Source organism: Cupressus sempervirens, chromosome 11 (genome assembly GCF_028749045.1).
Source record: "Cupressus sempervirens isolate cs-2001-9-10 chromosome 11, ASM2874904v1, whole genome shotgun sequence".
Taxonomy (NCBI): domain Eukaryota; kingdom Viridiplantae; phylum Streptophyta; class Pinopsida; order Cupressales; family Cupressaceae; genus Cupressus; species Cupressus sempervirens.
Window position 1 is genome coordinate 160,689,661 of NC_143128.1, and position 17,618 is coordinate 160,707,278.

Genomic DNA, 17,618 nt, shown 5'->3' on the forward strand with positions numbered 1-17,618 from the left:
CTAAATAGTAGGCTATTATTGACAACTTTTGGCCCATAAGTTGGTGACAGAGTAAACTTGCAGTTCTGTCATTTTTTACCTCCTTGACACATGAAGTTAGTTGAAATTTTCTTGGTTCTAGAAAATGTAACTATCTCTATATATAGAAAAGTAATTGCATTGCAAATTAATTAATAAAAGTTATTTTCTCTTCCAATATGTTTTCTATTGTTGTTCCTTACTCTTAGATTTATTTATATTTTTTCCACATGGTATCAAAGTATAATTGACTATATTTATATGGTTGAGATCGTGATCATGTCCAATAATCTTTCATTTGAATTCTTAAAGGAATAAATGAGGAAATTTGAAATGGTCACTATGATTGTGAAATGTGTATAATGATAGGTTAATTCAAAGAAAGTGTTATTTCTGGATTAATCGCAATGGGCAAGGAAGATAAAAGAGTGTTAAAGGAAAATGAAAATTTAATTTCTAAGATAGACATTTTAGAAGAAGAATTAATAAATGTCAAGAAAGAAAATGGAGACATAATTTGTGAGAAGAATTTTTTGCAAGAAGAGCTAACACAATTAAGAAATGAAAAGAATATAGAAAGATGCAAATTTTTAAATAAAATTAATGACTATATAGAAGCAAATGGAGAGCTAGAGAAAAAACTAAAGTTGTTGGATAATGTTAAGAAAAGAAATTATGAACTAGAGAAGGAAATGAAGAAAGTAAAATAAGAGAATTACTTGCTAAAGGATAAATTAGAGGAGAAAATGAGGAAAGTAAAAGAATAAAATGACTTGTTAAAGGATGAACTAAATCAATCCATCATTGAAAGAAATGCATGTGTGGAAGTAAAATCAGTATGTGATGTTTTATGGAGTACAAATGATTTGAATTAACCACTAGAAATGTGTGACTCTGTTGAGGTTGTTTGTGATAAAGAATATGAAAATGTGGCATGAAATACTATTAGTTGTGATAATAAGAATGTTAGATGGAATATAATGAAGAAAATGGGTTACAAAGGTAAAGGATTGGGTAAACATGAACAAGGAATCATAGAGCCTATCGAGCCAATCATAAGAATGATGTATGAAGGGCTAGGATATATGATAGATGAAAGAAATGATTATATGGATTTAATCAAAAAAACTCAATGTAAACAATATATGCAATGTTCAAATTGTAACAAGAAAGGGCACACAAAAGACAAGTGTTGGGATCTACATCCATGTAGTTTATGTGGATTAAAGAGTCATTGTGAAAAGACATGTTGGAACAGAAAGTGTAAAAATAATTCTATGGAGAAATGCTTCAAAATGGACATTGGATGGAGTTATGGGTCAGGTTGAAAAAACATCATAGGTATGATTAAAGGCTTGTTTAGATCCAAATGTTTGAGTGTAACAAATAATCAAACCTATCAAAATGTAAACTCTCAAGAAGGATTACAAATGGTTCATGCAAATTAGAATCATCATCTAGTAAGTCATCCATGAAAAGTGGCACTTCATTATAGAGAAAAGCTTAAAGAAAGTATTGTGCCATCATTGAAATGATTTTTTTTGCTAAGTCCTTGAAGGATTTGTGATAATCCAAAACCATTTGTTTAGGTGAAAAAGTTAAAAGTCTATTGAAGGGTTTGTGGTAAGCCAAAACCACTTGTTTAGGTGTAATAGACTTTAAACTTTTTTCACCTAAAAAAATGGTTTTGGATTACCATAAACCCTTCAAGAACTCATTCTACTCAAAAGAAGGTGGATGAAAAATTGTATAGATAGCTTGTTGGTAGTCTCTTATATCTTACCATGACTAGACCAAATATTGCATATGTTGTTGCTGTTGTATCCAAGTACATGGAAAATCCACATTATGATCACTGGAAAGCTACTAAGAGGATTTTGAGATATATCAAAGGCACTTCCAAGCTTGGAATTAAGTAAAAACATGAAGGAGAACCTACTTTAAAGTAGGTTATATGGATTATGATAATGCAGGAGATATTGATGACATAAAATCAACTCTAGGATACATCTTTCATCTTGGATCCAGACCTGTTTCTTAGAGTAGCAAGAATTAATCAATAGTGTCACTTTCATCAACAGAGGAAGAATATATAATTGGTTCATCAAAGGCATCTTAAGAAGCTCTATGGATTAGAAGACTACTTCAAGAGACACATCATCAACAAGCTCATCCAACCACCATATTGTATGACAACCAAAGTACCATCAAGCTCACAAAGAATCCCATATACCATGCTAGGTATAAACACATTGAAGTTTAGCATCACTTCTTTCATGACATAATGGAGAGGTAAGTAGTGGACCTACACTTCTATGGCACTGAAGATCAAATTGTAGATGTACTTACCAAAGCATTATCTATTGGAAAATTTCTCAAGTTTAGTACCTTGCTATATCTCAAAGAGGTTGATGTTTGAATTCACTCTTGTAATAATTTCTCCCACTTAAAGATGCATTAGTGGTAGAAATTAAGGGAAGGTGTTGGAATAATTCCACCGTTGAATAAGTAATTATTGTTGTTCGTTACAACTAAAAAATATGTTATTTTTGACATCTTCCAATCTGTTAACTGATGACTGAGTAAACTGGTAGTTCTATAATCTTTACCTTCTCCACACATGAAGTTAGTTGAGATTTTCTTGGTTCTAGAAAATGTAAATGTCTCTATATAGAGAGAGGTAATTACAGTGCAATAATCTATCGAAAAAAAAATGATATCTTTCTCCTTCAATATGTTTTTTGTTGGTACAATTTCACTAATGAATGAGTAATCATCACTAAAGGGTTTGTGGTAAGCCAAAACCACTTATTTGGGTGAAGAACCCTAAATTAGAGTTGTTGCACTAGTTGGGGGAAATCTCAAAAGGTTTAGGGTGAACTGATTAAAAACCACAAAGTATAATAAGAACAGGAATGAATTTTCCATAGTGATAGTGAGGGAAAACTAAAAAAATAATGTTGTAAATGGGTACCTCAAAAGGTTTAATGTGGAGACCTATCCTATTTCAATTTCTTATTGTAATTTATGCCACTTAAAGATGCATTAGTGGTAGAAATTAAGGGAAGGTGTTGGAATAATTCCATCTTTGAATGAGTAATTATTGATGTTTGTTACAACTAAATAGTAGGTTGTTATTGACAACTTCCAACCCATTAATTGGTGACTGAGTAAACTTGTAGTTCTATCATCTTTTACCTCCTCCACACATGAAGTCAATTGAGATTTTCTTTGTTCTAGAAAATGTAAACGTTTGTATATAGAGAGAGGTAATTACATTGCAAATTAATCAATAAAAGTTATTTTCTCTTCCAATATATTTTTTGCTACTCTTTATTGCAGATTTATTTATATTTTCTCTACAAACATACAACTAATAGATATGTAGATTAGTTCTTAAGCTCTCCAGTTAAGTTATTATGAGCATCTGTAACATCACTGGATGTGGTAGATCTAACATCAATGACCTCCTTTTGGGCTTCTCTTTTCACAAAATATAGGTAAAACTCAACTAATTTTGGCACTCTATGAACTTTATCTCCTTTTGTGGTGGTGGAGGGGGAGGCATACCAAAAAAAGCTATAGATGGGGGCATGGGTGGAGGAGTTGCCATGCAAATGTCACTTGAAACTTTAAATGGAATACCATTGTGTGTTAGAGAACCCATGGAAGGCTTGTGGGATGACTTTGAAACCTTTGTGGCCCTCTTTTGTACTTTTGCAAGTTTCATTTTGCTGATTATTGGCTATTGAATTGGATTGCCACATGGGGAGTTAGTTTGACAATCTCCAAATTCAAGAGCTTTTAAGATCTTCTTTTCTATTAAATTTTTTGGTCTCACATCTTCACTAAGTTATTCTATTTTAAATTTTTCTAAATTTTTTCTCATTTGGTCTTTGTTATATTTTGCCTTTAATAGTATTCTCTCATTGTAATGCTAACCAGTGCCTATATTTTGAGCCAGGCTTTGACACAAGTCTAAGGGAAACTACCACACTAATTGATGAATCCTTCAATTCTGAAGATGTTTCTGACATGTTACTCATATCCCTTTTAGATGAACTAGTTGATGGCATTTCTACACCATGTGCCTCAAGAAATTTCATTTTTATATCATGGGCATCAATTAATGTATCAAAATCAATTGTGTCCTTGTGTCAAAATCAACTTCCTTTCTAAAGAAGTCAATGAAACATCTTTTTCTTGTTAATAGAACCATTTCCTCTTCTATCCTGTGTTGATCCACCTAGAAATGCCACAGAGCCATCTTTAATTCTTCCCCATCTTCTAAGTTTGTGGATCAAGGTAAAAAAAAATTATTTGGTTTGTCTGCTAGATGCACTATCCAAAGATAAGTCATCAAAATCAACACTCTTAGAAGGTGTGGATGTCCTAGATGATGAACTCTCAAAGTCATTATCTATGAAATCTCCTTGATGCAATGTATTCTAACATAAGCTATTTTTCCTTCTCTTGTGATCTTGGGCTCAAGCACTTGTTGAGATTGTGTGAGGTCACTTTCCGTAGAGGAGCTTTTTAGTTCCTCAACTCATAGCATAGGCATGCATTAACCCATCTCAAATAAACTAATTCCACAACTTGACTAAATTAATTATTTTGTGGTCCTATTTTCTTTGATATATCTTTATTCTCATGCCTCAATAAATTGACCTCCTCTCTTTTCTTCTCAATGACCTATGTCTATAGATTAAGAGAAAAAATCAATACCTTTTGTTCGAACCAAACAACCACATTAGACACATAGAGAAAAATTCAAACACAATATTGGAAATTGAAAAAACCTCATGACTCATATAGAACTTCAATAGACCTAGAGAAATATAGATGGAAAATGTACTTCGACAATTTTAGAAAGGGAAGTGAGTTTTGCTTCTGCATAGTCTAGTTTCACTATCAACCCCCACTTTTCTTGTTGTAGCTCTTTTTGGCCCTTCTTAATTAAACTACTTCCACTTCTACTTCTTTCAACTGCTATAATTTTTTCTCTAATTCAAAATTCTTTTCAGAAGCATCTTTCTCCTTATCTTCAAGAACCGTGATTCTTTGTTGAAGCATATGAAGTTTCTCATTTGACTCTTTATCATCCATTTCTATCTATATTTGTAGATCTTTGATGATTGATCTAGCACATCTAAGCTCTTTGTTAACTAAAGAATCATCTACTATTTCCTCTTCAAGTTCCTTCTTCTAGGCTTCCAAAGCATATATTTTTATATTGAAAATTTCAATCTCAACTCCATTAAACTATAGTCAACTCTGTAATTCAACAATCATAATACTTGAACAATTCATTTTCATAGCTTTCTTCCCTTAGGGCCTCAATCTTTCAATTTTTGCACTCATATTTGTCATTGCCTCCTCATGCATATGCCTATCATGCTTAATTAGGCATTACATCAAAATCTAACTCCATAGATTGTTTATCCTTATCACCATATGGTATAGTTTTAGAAGAATCATCTTGGGGTGGAAACCAAAACTCCTCCAATACAAGATCACTGAATTTTTGCAAGAGAATCTGTTCATCATGAGGCAAGTTCTTGTTGCTCAATGATGCACTATGGCAGACAACTCTTTTAACCTCCTCCTCCTATTGCAAATCCCACCAAGGCATAACATGATTATTTGTTTGTTTAATTTGTTTAAACATAAACTTATATTCCTTTATATTCACTAGGGTACCATAGAGGTTACCCCGCTTCAATAATCATATTAGAATTTGTGTCTCTTCTAGGTGGCTTAATAAGAACTAGATAATATGCTAAATAAGCATTTGTGACTCATCTTGTACTAACAAGAAGACTTTTCTCTTTACCTTATGCATTGTATCTGTACCTAATTACATTTAAACCTCAAGAAAAATTTAGGAAGTACATCAAACCTTGCCAATTCTTGTTGACTAATTATATGAAGCGTACCAAAATCAATTAGGACGAGAAGTTGCTAATCATTTAAAATAATTATGTGAGAATTTGAAGGAAGAGATAGCAATAAAAGGAAGAACATAAAGTTACTTCTGGCTTCTGAGCTAAGTTAATAAATAAACTAAAATAGACAATTTAACAAAATGGCCTTTCTTTAGCATCATATATGGAAATTTTCTATTGTCCAACTCACTTGCTGATTTAAAAAATCCATCTAAAACAATGTAACCTCTTTCATTCTTCAAAGCAAGGAAATCCAAAATATCCTTAAAGAAATGACTTTGAGAACTACAAAATAAATCAAGCAAGAGTTAAAAACACAAGGAAATCAGCTTAGAAAAGCGGACATAGAATTTGTGAACAAAAAGTTCAATTAAAAATGAATAAAAGAAAAAACTTATAACAAGGATTTCCTTTAATGTTAATTCCCATAAAAATTGAGATAATGGAAACATATATATTTATTCCCCAAAGAGATGACTGGTCCATCATCATTTAATTTTTGTAATGACAACATATCAACAAAGACATGTAAAATTAAGTCTTAGGGGAAAATTTTGCACAATACTCAATCAATCTCCATGCTCCTCCGCAAGCGAAATTTTTTTCCAACAATATTTTTGCGATAATTAATAACTGGTACAAGTCCAATATTTAATGTTAAATTTAATGGAAAAGCACCTCAAATTTGAGTAAATTCAACTATGATAATCAAAACTTGTTGAAATTAATCATTTCATCTCGAATTAGGTGGCCAGGGCTATGAAAAATAAAATCACAAACCTAAAAAAAAATTCTTGGCACACGTATATGCCAAGTGAGCTTGGAAACAAGCAATGTCGAGTGAGCTTGGTAGCCACTACAAACTGGTTCTTATTAGAAGAGGATACCGAGTGAGCTTGATAATAACTGTAGAAAGAACTCAGTGAGAGTAACAAAGAGAGGACATGGTAAAGACCAAACTGAGTGGGCTGTAAACCATACATACAACTTAGATTTTTCCACCATTAAAATGAGAGAGTTGAAGTGTGAAGCTTTTAAAAATGAACTTCCCAAATGCAATAAATAAAGGAAGAATAATAGATTCTAGTATGCCTATTTTCTTGCTCATTGCTTTCTAGGGAGAACAAAATCTAGAAGCATTCAGTTTCAACCAAAAAACTGTAAAATAGCCCTAAAATATAAAGATTGATAAAACTTAAAACTTTAACTTGCAGCTCTAATGGCTACATACATTAATGCCTGGAGCAATCACTACTTCACAGGACAAATCCAATAAACAATGAACTTATAGAATGACAAGAGGAAACACATGCATCTACAAAAACAAGAACAAACTTCCTTCTATCTTATGAATGATTGGATTTGATAATCGATTTCCTTCTTTGCTCTATATTCTTGCACTTCTCTACTATGCAACTCTTAAGCTGATTGAATGAATCCAATTCATTCCTTTTGTCTCTCTTCAAAAAAAAATTTTCCCCCTCTTTTCAAAATTTGAAACTCACCTACTGAGCATTAATATTTCTTGATGCAGTTAGGATGGTAGGTGGGCATTTGGCTCTAGGGGCAAATGACTATTTGCATTTAATATTTCAACACTCCCCCTTTGGCCCGAGCCAAAAAAATAAGGATCACTCCTAATCCAAATTAACTACACCAAGACTTTCTCTTATGTGTACAAAAGTTTCAATGCCTAAAGGCTTTGTGAAAATGTCTACTAATTGCTACTCACACTTACAAAATTCCATTTTGTTATCCCCATTCTCCACCAAATTTCTAATGAAGTGGTATCTAATCTCAATATTCTTGCTTCTCCCATGGAATACTGGATTCTTGGACAATGCAATTGATGAGATTTTTTCACAATAAATTTTGGTTCCATCCTCTTGCCTTTCATTCAAATCTGTCAAGATCCTTCTTAACCAAATAGCTTGACATCTTGTTGTATTTGCTGCTATATATTCAGCCTCTATGTAGATTGAGCAACAATAGGTTGCTTCTTGGATTCCCATGAAATTGCACCTAATCCTATATGAAACATGTATCTAGAAGTGCTCTATAATCTAAACTTCTAGCCCAATCATCATCCATGTAACCAACCAACTTGAAATCATTTACTATAGTATACAAAATCTCAAATCGCTTTGTACCATTCACATACCTTAGGATCCTCTTTCCCACTTGCCAATGGGAATCTTTTGGTGTTTCCATAAATCTAGAAATCAAACTTATTGCATGCATTATGTTTGGCTGAGTTGCAGTCAAATACATCAAACTTCCAATCATACTCGTGTATAGTGTTGGATTCACACTTTTGCTGCAATCCTCCTTGGTCAACATCAAACCAATTGTTGTTTGTGTTGGGGTTGCCTTACTATTTTATATTTTGAATCTCTCCAAAATTTTCCTTGCATATTTTTCTTGATAGAGGAAGATGCCATTATGCATTTATTTTTACTTCTAAGCCTAGGAAGTACTTCAAGAGACCTAGATTTGTCATTTCAAATTCATTTTTCATAGCCTCCATGAACTCACCAATTAGGAAATTATGATTTCTAGTGAAGATTAAATCACCTACATACAAGACAACAATCAAAACATTACCATTTTATACCTTGATGTAAAATGTGGGCTTACCAATGCTTTTTCTAAAGATATTGCTCATTAAATATGAGTCAATCCTCTTGTACCACACCCTTGGAGCTTGCTTGAGCCCACAAAGAGCTCTCTTCAATCTATAAACTTTGTGTTCTTCACCTAAAATTTCATATCGAGGTGGCTGCCTCACATATACTTCTTCCTTCAATACACCATTTAGGAAAGTGGACTTCACATCCATTTGATATACCTTCCATTTGTGTTGTGCTATAATTGCTATGATAGCACACACGGTTTCCATTCTTGCAACTGGGGCATATGTCTCATCATAATCTCTGCCATACTACTACTTGTACCCCTTCTATAGGGCCCATTTTCCGTTACACCAAAAGCCATGACTATTAGTGAACATGGAGCACCACATAATTAACCACCTGTGGGCAGGGGAGCGCGTCGCATCATTCACCCACTAAATATTCCTTATGCCTATCTATTTTTTCTTCAGCATTGCACTTGGTCTTGTAAACCCATTTCACTGCAATTCCTTCTTTCTTGGGAGGCAAAGTAGTTAACTCCCATGTCTCATTCCTTTCAATAGCATCTATTTCCTCATTCATGGCATTAAAAAATTTCCCCTCATTCACAGCTTCCTCAAAATACGTTGGATCACTATGAGAAAATAATGCAAAATTTACACTCTCATCATTATCTTCATCATACCTTTCTTCTTGGTATTCTCCCTTAGACTTTTGGTCTTTCTTGGCAATAGGGAGGTGAGAGTGGGATCTCTATTTTTAGTATTTCTGTTGCTACTATTTTGAATACTAGCCCAGGGCTATCTTGAAGTGCTTGGAGGTTGCTTGGCATGTTAAGGGCCACATGCCTTTTTCCCTTTCTCTACAATCCATATTTTCTGCTCTATCTTCATGATGATCACCAATGTCATCTTTTTCATCTTCAATAGTAGGCACTTTAATTGAAGTGATTGAGGATTCATCTACTGAACCATCCCATGATTGATTTTCAAGAAGCTTTGCATCTCTTAAAATGATGATCTTCTTGTTAATTGGATCATACAATCTATAAGCCTTTGATTCTTGTTAATTGGATCATACAATCTATATGATCCAAGGACTTTTACATAGTGTCCACATTTTGTTTCAACTAGGGCTTTTAATTTAACAAATTTATCAAATGCTTTAGATTCATTCCTCAAAAAATACACCCATGTTCTATAACTGAAATCATCTATGAATTTCATAAAATAAGTACTCCCACCAATAGAAGTAGTTTGCATAGTGCCCAAATTAGAATACACCAATTCTAATGGTGCCCTAGCCCTTCTAGAATTTCCAAAATTAAAGGGAAGCCTATGTTTCTTACCCAATATGCAAGCCTCACACTTGTCATATGAATTTACAATGCTTGGCAAACCATCTACCATTTTTTTCTTGGAAAACAAATTTAAACCAGAAAAGCCAAGATATCCATAACTGAGATGCCAAAGCTTAGAGGGGCCTTCAATTATGCTCCTAAGAGATGATTACTGATGTACTGCTATACAAGCATGTTTGGGAGGTGCAACACTGACTTGAGAAGAGAAACATGTCTCTATCCTCAATAGGAACATTCAGTTCTTTATCATTTGGACTGTTGCAAGTAATCTATTACTCCCATCCTTCTCATGAATGACACACTTGTCATTTTCCATCAACACTTTATATCTATTTTGAATGAGTTGTCCAACACTCATTAAGTTGTGCTTCATATTATTTCCCTAGAGGAGCTTTGTGGTTCCTCAACTCATAGCATAGGCATGCATTAACCCATCTCAAATAAACTAATTCCACAACTTCACTAAATTGATTATTTTGTAGTCCTATTTGCTTTGACAGATCGTTATTCTCATGCCTCAATAAATTGACCTCCTCTCTTTCCTTCTCAATAACCTCTATCTGTAATTAAGAAATAAATAAATACCTTTTGTTTGAACCAAGGAACCACATTAGACACATAGAGAACAATTCAAACACAAAGTTGTAAACTGGAAAAACCTTATGACTCAGATACAACTTGGATAGACCTAGAGGAATATAGATGGAAAAATGTACTTCGGTAATTTTAGAAAGGGAAGTGAGTTTTTCTTCTACATAATCTAGTTTCACTATCAACCCCCACTTTTCTTGTTGCAGCTCTTTTTTGGCCCTTCTAAATTTAACTACTTCCAATACTAGTTCTTTCAACTACTATAATTTTTTCTCCAATTCAAAATTCTTTTCAGAAGCATCTTTCTCCTTATCTTCAAGAATCATGATTCTTTGTTGAAGCATATGAAGTTTCTAATTTGACTCTTTATCATTCATTTCTATCTGTCTTTGTAGATCCTTGATGATTGATCTAGCACATCCAAGATCTTCGTTAACTAAAGAAGGTTCTACTAATTCCTCTTCAATTTTCTTCTTCTGGGTTTCCTAAACATTTATTTTTATATTAAGAATTTCAATCTCAACTACATTAAGCTTTAGTCACCTCTGCAATTCAACAATGGTAATACTTGAGCAATTTATTTTCATAACTTTCTTCCCTTGGCCCATCAATCTTTCAATTTTTGCACTTGTATTTTTCATTGCATCCTCGTGCATATTCCTATCATGCTTAGGCATTACATCAGAATCTATCTCCATATATTTTTTATCCTTATCACCATATTGTACAATTTTAGAAGACTCATCTTGGGGTGGAAACTGAAACTCTTCCAATACAAGATTACTAAATTCTAGGAGGAGAATCTATTCATCATCAAGCTAGTTCTTATTGCTCGATGATGGACTATGGCAGCCAACTCTTTCAAACTCCTCCTCCTACTGCAAATCCAACCAAAGAATAATGTGATTATTTTTTTGTTTAAGGGGTTTAAACTTAAACTTTCATTCCTCCATATTCACTAGGGTACCATATAGGTTATCTTGCTTCAATAATCATATTACAATTTGTGTCTCTTCTAGGTGGCTTAATAAGGACTAGCTAATATGTTAAATAGTCATTTGCGACTCATCTTGTACTAACAAGAAGACTTTTCTATTTACCTTATGTATGTTATTTCTACCTAATTACATTTAAACCTCAAGAAAAAGTTAGGAAGTACATCAGAACTTGGCAATTTGTATTGTCTAATCATACGAAGTGTATAAAAACCAAACAAGATGAGAAGTTGCTAATCATTAAATATCATTATGTGATAAGTTGAAGCAAGAGGTAGCAATAAAAGGAAGAACATGAAGTTACTTCTTGCTTTTGAGCTAATTCAATACATAAATTGAACTAGACAATCTAATAGAAAGGCCTATCTTTACCATCGTATATGGAAATTTTATGTTTTCTCACTCACCCACTGATTTAAGCAATCCATCCAAAACAATGTAACCTCTTTCATTCTGCAAAGCAAGGAAATAAAAAATCTCCTTAAAGAAATGACCTTGAGAACTACAAAATAAAGAAAACAGGAGTTAAAAATGCAAGGAAATCAACTTAGATTACTTGACATAGAATTTCTTAGCAATAAGTTCAATTAAAATTGAATAAAATAAAAAACTTATAACAAGGATTTCCTTTAATGTTAATTTTGATAAAAATTGAGATAACAAAAACATATATATTTATTCCCCAAAGAGATGATTGGTCCATCGTCATTTAATTTTTTTAATGAAAAAATATCAATAAGGACATGTAAAATTAAGTCTTATGGGAAAATTCTACACAATACATGATCAATCTCCATGCGCATCCCCAAGCAAAAAAAAAATTCCAGCAATCTTTACACAAAAATAAATAACTACTGAAAGTCCAATAGTTAGCAAGAAATTTAATGGAGAAACACCTCAAATTTGAGAAAATTCAACTATGATAATCAAAACTCGTTGAAATTAATCATTTCATCTCAAATTAGGTGGCTAAGGCTATGAAAAATAAAATCACAAACCTGAAAAATTTTGCTCGACACATGAAGTTGCGAAGTGAAAATTTTTCTTAGCACAAACAGATGTCGAGTAACAGGTAGTGAGTGTTGAGTTAGCTCAGCACAAGAGGAAGCTGAGTGAACTAGGCAAACAAGGAAAACTCAACACAAGTATATGCTGAGTGAGCTCGGCAACAAGCAATTCCAAGTGAGCTAGGTAGCCACTACAAAGTAGTGCTCAGCACAAGAGGATGCCAAGTGAGCTCGGTAATAACTATAGACAGAACTTAGTGAGAGTAAAAATGAGAGGTCTTGGTAAAGAAAAAACTAAGTGGGCTGTAAACCAAACTTACAACTTATATTTTTCGACCATTAAAATGAGAGAGGGGAAGTGCAAAGCTTTCAAAAATGAACTTCTCAAATGGAATAAATAAAGGAAGAACAATAGATTCTAGTATGCATGCTTACTTGGTTGCTTTCTATTCAAATATGATAAAACTATTACAAAATATGAGAGCATTCAGCTTCAACTAGAAAACCCTAAAATAACCCTAAAATATTCATAATGATAAAACATAAAACTTTAACTTATAGCTCTAATGGTTGCATACAATAATTCTTGGAGCAATCACTACTTCACAAGATAAATCCAATAAACAATGAACTTATAGAATGACAAGAGGAAACACGCACATCAACAAACACAAGAACAAACTTCCTTCTATCTTATGAACGACTAGATTTTCTGATCAATTCCCTTCTTTGCTCTATATTCTTGCACTTCTCTACTCTACAACTCTTCAGCTAACTAAATGAATATGATTCATTCCTTTGGTCTCTCTTTAAAAAATATTTGCCCCCTCTTTTAAAAATTTGAAACTCACCTACCAAGCATTTATATTTTTGATGCAGTGAGGATGCTCGGTGGACATTTGGCTCTAGGAGCAAATGACTATCTGCATTAATATTTCAACAGTCCCCCTTTGGCCTGAGCCAAACAAATATGGATCGCCCCTGATCCAAATCAACTACACCAAGACTCTCTCTTAGGTGTACAAAATTTCCAATGCCTAAAGGCTTTGTAAAAATGTCTTCTAGCTACTACTCAGACTAACAAAATTCCATTTTGATATTCCTATTCTCTACCAACTCTCTGATGAAGTGATATCTTATCTCTATATGCTTGCTTCTCCCATGGAAGACTAGATTCTTGGACAATGCAATTGATGAGATGTTGCTACAATAAATTTTGGTTCCATCCTCTTGCCTTTCATTCAAATCTATCAAGATCCTTCTTAACCAAATAGCCTAACATTCTACTGCATTTGCTATTATGTATTAATGTTAAATTGTAGATTGATCAACAATAGGTTTCTTCTTGGATACCCATAAAATTGTACCCAATCCCATATGAAACATGTATCCAGATGTGCTCTTCCTATCATCTAAACTTCTAGCCCAATCTCTATCTATGTAACAAACCAACTTGAAATCATTTATTGTAGTATACAAAATAAAAAATCCCTTTGTACCATTCACATACCTTAGGATCCTCCTTCTTCTTTCCAATGGGAATCCTTTGGTGTTCCCATAAATTTGGAAACCAAAGTTATAGCATGCATTATGTACGGTCGAGTTGTAGTGAAATACATCAAACTTCCAAACATACTCATGTAGTGTTGGATTCACACCTTTGCTGCAATCTTCTTTGCTCTACTTCATACCTACTATTGTTGGTGTTGGGGCTACCTTATTGTTCTATATTTTGAATCTCTCCAAAATCTGCCTTGCATATTTTTCTTGAGAGATGAAGATGCCATTATGCATTTTTTTTACTTCTATGCCTAGAAAGTACTTCAAGAGACCTAGGTCTATTATTTTAAATCCATTTTTCATAGCCTCCTTGAAATCACCAATAAGGAAATTATCATTTCTAGTGAAGATGAAATCATCTACATATAAGATGACAATCAACATATTACCATTTGTTGCCTTGATGTAAAGTGTGGGCTCAACATCACTTTTGCTAAAGTCATTGCTCATCAAATATGAGTTAATCTTGTTGTACCATGTTGTTGGAGCTTGGTTGAGCCCATAAAGAGCTCTTTTCAATCTATGAACTTTGTGTTCTTCACCTACAACTTCATAACTAGGTGACTGCTCCACGTATACTTCTTCCTTCAATAAACTATTTAGGAAGGTGGACTTCACATCCATTTGACATACCATCTATTTGTGCTTATTTGCAATTGCTATGACAACATGCACAATTTCCATTCTTGCAACTAGGGCATATGTCTCATCATAATCTCTGCCATACTATTTCTTTTACCCCTTGACCACTAAACATGCCTTATATCTATCTATTTTTCCTTTAGCATTACACTTGGTCTTGTAAACCCATTTCACTCCAATTCCTTGTTTCTTGGGAGACAAAGTAGTTAACTCCCATGTCTCATTTCTTTCAATAGCATCTATTTCCTCATCCATGGCATTACATCATTTCTCATCATTCATAGCTTCCTAGTTGGATCACTATGAGAAAATAATGCAAAATTTACATTCTCATCATAATCTTCATCATACCTTTCTTCTTGATAAATCTCCCTTAGACTTTTTGTCTTTCTTTGTAATAGGGAGGCGAGAGTGGGATCTAAATTTTTATTATTGTTGCTGCTACTATTTTGAATACTAGCCTGGGGCTATCTTAAAGTACTTGGAACTATTGCTCGACATGTTAAGCACTACTCACCTTTTTGTCTTTGCCTACAATCCATATTTGCTACTCCATCTTCTTGCTGATCACCAATGTCATCTTCTTCCTCTTCAATAGGAGGAACTTTACTTGAAGTGCTTGAGGCTTCATCTACTAAGCCATCCCATGATTGATTTTTAAAAAACTCCACATCTCTTGAAAAGATGATCTTCTTGTTAATTGGATCATACAATCTATAAGCCTTTGATTTTGAGTTGTACCCTATGAAGATGCACTTCACACCTTTGTTATCTAGATTTTTCATTTGTTCCTTAGGCACATGTGCATATGTTACACATCCAAACACTCTCAAGTGCTCAACTATGCATCTATTCTTTGACCAAGCCTCAAGAGGTATCTTGTCGTGAACTAGCTTTGTAGGACACCTATTGATCAAATATATTGCTGTTGCTACACCTTCTCCCTAGTATTCAATTGGAATTCCTTTCGCTTTCATCATGCTTCTTGCCATTTCAAAAATGGTCATGTTCTTTTTCTCTGCCACTCCATTTTGATGTGGAGTATAACTGGCTATAAGTTCTTTCTTTATGCTATTCTCTCTGCAAAAGTTTACAAACATATTGGAGGTATACTCCCCTCCTCTATCTTATCTAAGTAATTTTACATAGTGTCCACATTTTTTTTCACCCAAGGCTTTAAATTTAACAAATTTATCAAATGCTTTAGATTTATTCTTCAAAAAATACACCCATGTCCTATAACTAAAATCATCTACGAATATCATAAATAAGTACTCCCCCTAATAGAAGTAGTTTGCATAGGGCCTACCAAATTAGAATGCACCATTTACCATTCTTTTCTTGGAAAACAAATTTAAACCAGCAAAGCCAAGATGTCTATACCTAAGATGCCAAAGCTTGGAGGGGTCTTCAATCATGCTCATAAGAGCTAATTGCTGATGTACTATTGTACATGCATGCTTGGGAGCTGCAACACTAACTTGAGAAGAGAAACATATCTCTATCCTCAATGAGAACATTTGGTTCTTTGTCATTTGGACTAATAAAATTAATCTATTACTCCCATCCTTCTCATGAATGACACACTTATCATTTTCCATCAGCACTTTATATCCATTTTGAATGAATTGTCTAACACTCATTAAGTTTTGCTTCATATCAGGGGAAAAGTAAACATTTTGTATCTCTTTCTTCTCTTTTTTCTTGGTGCATACCATAATAGATCCATTGCCCACTATGGGAATGGTTCCATTATTTCTCATCTTAATCCCAGTTTTAAAAGTCTTATCAATGAAAGAAAATAAAATCTCATTACCAATCATGTGGTTGCTACAACTAATGTCTAGGTACCATAACTCGGGGCTTCCTTCTTCACCAATGTTACACATGATGAAGGTTGTGGGATTATTTGCATTTTCTATGTTTACATCAGCCACATTAACATTTTTCTTTGACTGATCACCTTGTTTCTTCTAGCATTCACTTGCATAATGCCCATACTTATGAGAGTAGTAGCATTCAACATTACTCTTATTGGAGTAGTAATTATTCTTACCTCCTTTAGAGTTATTTTGAGAGGTGCTTGCTCTTCCTGAGATTTCTACACCAGCATTCCTTTGACCATTCTTTCCATGACCTCTACTTCTTGAGCCCCTACTGGAGCCATTTCTACCTCTTCCCCTACCTCTTGAATTCTCTTGAGCCTTGAAAGACTGCTATTGGAAAGTTGTAGCTGATCTATTTATCTGGTCCTCATGGGTTTGAAGAGTTCCCATCAAAATGGCAAGGTCCTTTTCTTCCTCTATGGTCAGCACAAGGTTGTCATATTTCTGAGGCAAACTTCTCAATATCTTATCCAAAATCCTCTACTCGTCATAGTCTTCTCCATTTTATTTGAGTTGGTTTATCAAAGTGGAGATTCATGAGTTGAAATCTGCAATAGGTTCATTGTCCCTCATCTAAAGGTTTTCAAACTCTCTTTTGATCATCTATAACTTCACTACTCTAACCTTATCAATCCCCTTGAAGTTTGTCTCAAGGATATCCCATGCTTCCTTTGCATAATTTTCTACTACAATCTTGGGAAAAACTATCTCTGTCATCACTAAATCAATTAGACTTAATGCCTTAGCATCCTTTCTCCTTGATTCTTTCAACTGATTCTTTTGTGGATTTGTGAGAGTAGCATATTAAGTTGGGTATGTCACATTATTGAACCCATTTATTAGAAACTCCCATAAATCATTTGCAACCATTATGCTTTTCATCTTCATTGCCCATGTATCATAATTTTGTCAATAAAGGATGGTGGTTGCTGCCATATCTTTCTTATATCTCTTGCCATGTCAAATATCCAATAAAAA

The 17,618-nt window shown here is 33.6% G+C and overlaps 1 pseudogene; it reads right to left on the bottom strand.

Moving 5' to 3' along the window:
- Window positions 1-17,618, bottom strand: part of LOC149528690 (protein CHUP1, chloroplastic-like) — a 43,170-nt pseudogene that overhangs the window by 348 nt on the left and 25,204 nt on the right.